Source organism: Uranotaenia lowii, chromosome 1, assembly GCF_029784155.1.
Source record: "Uranotaenia lowii strain MFRU-FL chromosome 1, ASM2978415v1, whole genome shotgun sequence".
NCBI classification, from domain to species: domain Eukaryota; kingdom Metazoa; phylum Arthropoda; class Insecta; order Diptera; family Culicidae; genus Uranotaenia; species Uranotaenia lowii.
This window is the reverse complement of record NC_073691.1, coordinates 67,042,042-67,049,542: the sequence shown is the minus strand read 5'-3', so window position 1 is coordinate 67,049,542 and position 7,501 is coordinate 67,042,042.

Below are 7,501 nucleotides of genomic sequence, written 5' to 3'. Positions count from 1 at the left end.
TTATTTCTCTTATATCCCACAACTTTGTTTTGTGGATAACTTTGAATGCATAGATGAAAACTGATGGAAATCAACTATTTAACCAAAATTCGCATGGTAAATTGTTTAAGGGGGGGGTAGGGTCTAACGGGTATAAAAAAACACCATTTTCACGATTTTTTTCTGGAGCTATCGTTCAAACAAATGTATTCATTTTTTTTGCATTATACAAAGCATTGTTAAAAGAACATTTAGTAATTTTTTCGTAGAAAAATATTGAAAAATGAGCCAGTGACGGAGCATTTTCGGGGATGCCTTTTAGAAAACAGGATTTACGGTGGACACTGTATCTCAGCACAGAATCATCTGAAGTCAAAAAATCTGAGCAAAATATTTTTAATAGATGTTTTTCTGGACCCCAACGTTTTTCTTTAACTTAAAAATATTTTTATGAAATTTTTGTGGCTGTTTGAAGTAGAAACTACGATTTTTCACTTAAAAATCCGCCATTTTTCACCTGTAAAATCTTCCCAAAGTAAAAAAAATCAAAAAAGAAAAACGTTGGGGTCTGGTATTTTATGTATAGAAAATATGTTCCAAATTTGAAAAGAATCGGATAAGTAGTTTTCAAATGACGATGTCCACGGACTTTAAAAATGTGCTTTCGAGAAAAACGCGTTTGAAGTTTCTGCTCTTGCTTTCTTGCAGTATTAGATAGGAGGAGATAAAGGCCTATAACTTCTACAGTTTTGCTTCAATTGACTTGAAAATTTGACACAACATTCTTGAAATGTTTTACAATAAGAAAATAAAAAAATAAAAAAATCGATTTTTTGAAAATGTTAGACCCTACCCCCCCCCCCCCCCCCCTTTAAGAAGTCTTAGAGGATACAATAGTGAAGATTATTGATTCCATGAAGTGAGGAAAATGTTATTGGTTCAATTTAAAGTTGTAAATAAAGAAGGGATAAAAAAGTTATTTTTATTTCTGGTTGGTTCATCTAGCTGATGTATAAATAAGCCTGACTTCGTTTCTACAAGGTAGAGAAGCTGCCAACCGGCAAAATAAATAAAACACGGTGGTCAAATCGTGCGCAAAATATTTGGACTTCTTGTGGAGAGATATTTTGAAAAATTTCGTTATGGACAGCAAAACAAACTCTTTAGCGGCCACCTGGCAGAATTTCAACTAGAAATTTTTCATTAACAAGTCTCACCTGTATCTCCCGGAGATAAACAGGGTGAAAAAAATTAAAAATTTAATGTCTAATACTTGAAGACGCTAACAATCTTCGGATACTGTAAAATTGATTGACACGATGAATGGCTAAAAATACAAAGAATACTGCCTTCAAATGCGACCGTTTTCTCTGAAAAGCACCTCAATAGGTCCCACAAAGTTTATACTTTGTTTTGATTAGATCTGAAATCGTGCCATTACGCAAAAACGGTGGTGGAGTGATAAAAAGTCAAATTTGTTGTTTTTGTGCCGAAGGCGGACAATCGGCCAAATTTGTTATAACTTCGACCAAATTCAAATTTTTTAGTTACTTTGAAGATCAAGCTTCAGGAAACAGAAAACGTAATCAAAAATAGCCTTGATTTGATAAAAGTGTGGTTCAAAGTATGCAATGTAGATGGCGCACTTGTTGTTCAAAAATAATACTCGAAAAATTTATTCATAGGACGCTGTCTCAAAACCACTTGACAAAACATCAAAAAAATTTGCTCATGTAAACATCACATTACCAGGTAACTTCGCTGAAATTTTCATCAATTTTCATGCATGCATTCAAATGTTATTCACAAAACAAAGTGTTACATTTTTTCTAATACACTCCTTAACTCCAATAAATGAATTCCAAATTCCTGATTTCTGGTCATAATTATATGGAGTATGCCACAAATTTCGGTCTAGGCTCAATATGTATTTGTATGAGATGATTGGGTTAACGTTGAATCGCTTGTTGTAAATGTACTGCTAAACATCAACTCATAATGAGTCCATTTCCAGTCCATTTCCAATGTCCCATTTATCAGGAAAAGGCGCAGGAATATTGCAATGATCGAAAATTCGTAGTGAAATACCTATCTCGAATCATTCTTATAATAATCCTGATAAAAAATTGTTGTTTGAAGAGATTTACTTCAACCTGACAAAGCAAGGTTGATATTTAGACATGAAATCTTTGGATTAACTGTGCCAGGGTACATTTCCCACCTTAACAGTAAAAAATGAATATGTTAATAAATTATTTGAATTTCCCCTATTTAAATCCCTACTTTTCTGATTCATAAAAGTGAATTTATTTGGTGGCAAAGGGGTATAAGTTCATGTGTTTGGAGCCAAAGGTGTATAATTGCAAAAATCAAAAATCACGTGTCGCCTCAATCAACGTCAAATAAACGTTGTTTTTCTTAAAAAATGGTGCCAAATATTTTTTTTTGAAGATCAAAATCATTCAAAAATTTCATAAAAAATATGTATGTAATTTATTGGAACATAACGAACTTTAAGTGCTTTTATCTCGAAATCAGATTTTTTACACTTATACCCCTTTGGCTCCAAGGGCCTCAAATGTAATAAAAAATAAAATAAAATAAAATAAAATAATACTTGTATTCGGCAACACTGAAGATAAATAAAATAAATAAATTTCTATGACAACGTTTGTTATATTGGCAACACTACGCAAAACAAACAAAACAAAGACAGTCATTGATCTATTCTTACGAGTGACAGACGTTTTTGAGTGGATCTCTGAATTGAGATTCATATGAATCGTAAAATCACGACAATGGCGTGGTTGGTAGAATAAGGACAGAGAGCACAGATTGTCAAGGCTGCTACGAAAAACTTGTTTCTGATTCGGCCTCCGATAGAAAGAAGGGTTGGCACAGGGAGCACAGATTTTAAAGACTGTTGTACGAGCAAAATTGCTTCTGATTCGGCTCATGGAAAAAGATGGGTTGGCTTAGAAAGCACAGATTTTTAAGTCTGCTTCTGCTGATTTTTTATTTTGGTTTGGTCGTTCGGTGGAAAAAAAAGACGGAATTGGCTTAGGAAGTGCGGATTTTAAAGTTTAAAGGCTGCTGCTGTTGATCGTTTGTATTGATTTGGCCTTCCAGTGGAAAAAGACGGAATGCCTTTGGAAGCGCAGATTTTTGAGGCCACTGCTGATGATTGTTTATGTCGATTTGGCCTTCCGGTGGATAAAGACGGAATGGATTTTGAAGCGCAGATTTTTAAGGACTGTTGCGGCTGATTGTTTGCTTCGATTTGCCCTTCCGGTGGAAAAGACGGAATTGGCTTAGGAAGCGCAGATTTTTAAGGCTTCTGCTGATTGTTTGTTTTGATTTGGTCATCCGGTGGGGAAAAAAGACGGAATTGGCTCAGGAAGTGCAGATTTTTAAGACTGCTGCTGCTGATCGTTTGTGTTAATTTGGTCTTCCAGTGGAAAAAAAGACGGAATGCCTTTGGAAGCGCAGATTTTTAAGGCTGCTGCTGCTGATTGTTAGATTTGGTTTGGCTTTCCGGTGGAAAAAACGGAATTAGCTTAAGAAACGCAGATTTTTATGGCAGCTGCTGCTGATTGTTTATGTTGATTTGGCCTTCCGGTGGATAAAGACGGAATGGATTTAGAAGCGCAGATTTTTAGGACTGTTGCGGCTGTTTGTTTGCTTTGGTTTGCCCTGCCGGTGGAAAAAGACGGAATTGGCTTAGGAAGCGTAGATTTTTAAGGCTGCTGCTGCTGATTGTTTGTGTTGATTTGCCCTTCCGGTGGAAAAAGACAGAATTGGCTTAGGAAGCGTAAATTTTTAAGGCATCTGCTTTTGATTGTTTGTTATGATTTGGCCTTTCGGTGGATAAAGACGCAATGGTAAAGAGCGCAGATTTTTAGGTCTGTTGCAGCTGATTGTTTGTTTTGACTTGGCTATCCAGTAGAAAAGACAGAATTGGTTTGGGAAGTGTAGATTTTTAAGGCAGCTGCTGCTGATTGTTTGCTTCGATTTGGCCTTCCGGTGAAAGAAAAACAGAATTGGCTGAGAAAGTGCAGATTCTTAAGCCTACTGCTGCTGATTGTTTATGTTTATTTGGCCTTCAATTGGAAAAAGACGGAATTGGCTTAGGAAGCGTAGATTTTCAAGGCTGCTGCTGCTGATTGTTTGTGTGGATTTGGCCTTCCGGTGGAAAAAGTCGGAATTGACTAAGGAAGTGCAGATTTTTAAGGCTGCTTCTGCTGATTGTTAGATTTGGTTTTGCCTTCCGATGAAAAAAAAAACGTTATTGGCTTAAGAAGCGCAGATTTTTAGGGCAGCGCTGCTGTTGATTGTTTGTAATGATTTGGCTTTTCGGTGGATAAAGACGCTATGCCAAAGAAGCGCAGATTTTTAAGGCTGTTGCAGCTGATTGTTTACTTTGATTTGGCCATCCGGTAGTAAAGATGGAATTGGCAACAGGATTGGCAGAGGAAGTGCAGAATTTTAAGGCTGCTGCTGCTGTTTATGTTTATTTGGCCTTCCAGTGGAAAAAGACGAAATTGGCTTAGGAAGCGCGGATTTTTAAGGCTGCTGATAGTTTGTTTTGATTTGGCCTTTTGGTTGGGAAGGCTGTTTCTAAAAATACTATCGAATTATTCCTGCTCTCGTAAACAGAGACATAGTGACAAGAAACCACAGTTTGGGAACGCTGTTGATAAGAATGTTTTTGGATTGTCCCTGCTCTGGTAAACAAAAACAGGGTGACAGGAAAAGCACAGATTGAGAAGGCTTTATTGAAGAATATTTTAGGAATGGAAGAAGATATATTAAAAATAAATAAAATTTTAAGATTTGAAAAGCTTTTGATATTTATTTTGACGGCTATGTCGGTTGAATTTAATGTTCTCTTAGTGTGAACATTTTAAGATTTTGAAAATTATAGATGGAAGATTAGAAGAAACCTATAAGTGTTGAAAACTATAGCCAAATTTATTAACAAAAAAAATTACGGTGATAATCTTCATTCATAGGATTTGAGAAGCTTTTGCTGAGAATGGATTGTAGAATTGAGATGGGAGATATTTTAAAAATTAAATTTTTGTTTTTGAGAAAACACAAGTCAGTAAATAAAAGATTCTATTGAGAATAGAGTTTAGAAGGAATGTAGAGATGAGATGAAAGATATGCAGAAATTGAACAAAATTTGTAGGATGAAGAATAAGAATGTGGAATATGGAATAAAAATCATTTCAATTTCAATTTCAAAATATTTGGTATAGGTGATGAAAAATTTGAGATACTTTGTTCACCTAAACTTTTTCATCTCTATCCTGAAAAACTTGAAAAATGTCATGATGATTTCTTCTTGAATACAAGTTGAAACGTTGTGCATTTTACTCCAGTTCATGGTTATTAACACAAATCCTAAAAATAACCAAAATGATCAATTTGTAGATCCATGGAAATCAGTAAATCGCTCAATATGTGTAGTTCACAAAACTCATATGAATATGTTTATTGATAAAGAGAACATCGACGAGTTTTTTTTAAATCTGCATTGTTTCGATTGGATGCTAGATTCTAGTTCTGAATTCAAAATTACTATTTCGAAATTTCAAAATTTTCCTTTGAATTAGATTTCTGAAAACTCTATTGCAGTTCAACAATTACTTTACTATGTATTTCTTGTGGTGTATGAAGGCCAATTTTGATGAATCAAAACATGAGAAGTTATTTTTAGTTTTTATATTTTGACGACTTTGACTTAAGTTCTAGTTTTTTTTTTAAATTGGAAATGAGTCTACCAGGAAAAGTTAGAGGAACAGAGAAGCTTATGAAAATGAAAGAAAACTTGTTGAAAAACTTACTGACAACACTGTGCATTTTTAGTTTTAATCATTTGTGCAACAAAATTACTTTGTACAACATAGCAGCATTATAGGGTAAATTATCAGTTGAAAAAATAATTCCTGTTTCCTACCGGAAACAATAAACCAAAAAAATTATCAGCTATAATATTACCCAGAATTGCAAGGATCGAATGAATTTGGTTTTATTTTATCGATGCTCGTAAAACCACAAGAGCGGTTGTGTTGTGGTAAGAATGAGAATTGGTCCATGGCATGATTCATTCTGTTACCTACTTCTAAGCAAAACATTTTTCTAGGGACAGTAAAGATGCTGGGACCACGAGCTCCTAGCCGAAGTTTATCAATAATTCAGATTGCAAAATATGCTCCATGTTATGCAAGCGGAGGGAAAAAAAATACCCAGCCACGATATCACCATCCCATTCCTATGGCATCCAAGGATGCACTTTGCTGTGTTGAAGGAGTTTTCGTGACTCCGGTAACTGATGTCTGGATGAATACTTTCCGAATAGGTTGATTCAACCAAAAACTTCTAGAAGGTTACTGTACTACATTGTACTACATTTTTTTTAAATTTCTTTCGTCAAATTTGAATTTTCAAGGAAACAAACTAACACGACTTCTCAAATGTTCACATAATTATCTATGAAATTAATCATAAGCATCAATGATTAACACTGTATAACGTTGTGGTGTAACACTCTGTTTATGATTATTTTTGCCAAAAAGTATTTTCGAAAAATGTGAACAAGCTTCAAGCTTCGATAGAAAAGTATCGGACAAAATTTCATGCATTTTTGGGCATCCGACTGGAAAAGCAGCCTACAGTTGCAAATCTTAACCTCAATTTTCAGCGACCATTGGAACATATTTAATGGGCAAATTCGATTAACCTTAACGGGTACAGACAAAAAAACCGCTAGGCGTGCTAGGAAGTTATAGGTAAAATTCGAGACGGACCAGACTACGGAAAAGAGTCGCACAACGATTCTGAAGTTTTAATAAGATTTTTATTTTTTGATATTTTATGAAAGAGAAACCCGATTTAACTCAACATCGGATTGAAAATCGGTTCCTGTTGATTGAAAAAATAATAATCAATTAAACTTCAAAGAAATTTATGCCAATCTTAGGTCTGTCCATCGGCTATCTTGAGTCAATAGAGAGTGGAGGGTAGGGTTTTTAAAGATAAAAAATAATTATCTCAGAAAAAATGTCTTCAAATTTACATAAAATCACTTTGAACCTTGAAAAAAATTACAGATGCAACATAAACTTTTTTAAAGTCCTTTATAATCTATTTACTGAATCCGATCAATGGCTATTAAATTTACTATAGCAATTCAAAGTGTTACGAAACTAGTGATTTGGAGAGTCATCTGTACTTGTGTGAATGTTCTCGAAAACTGGACGGGACCATCATAGAACGGCTTACAGGGAGGATGAAAGTCTACCAGAACCTCCGTAAATGTTGTAACAATCTAGGGCACATAGGAAACGACAAAAAAAAAGGAAGGTAGTTTCTAAAACGATATGCTGGTGTCCATTTTCAAAAATCGTGATCAGGGTTTTTCCACTTGTTAAGCGAACACATCATAAGCAAAGGACAAATAAAATACTATTGAGTTGAAGTACTCTGGCAAAGACCTTATTTATTTTTGACATCTCAA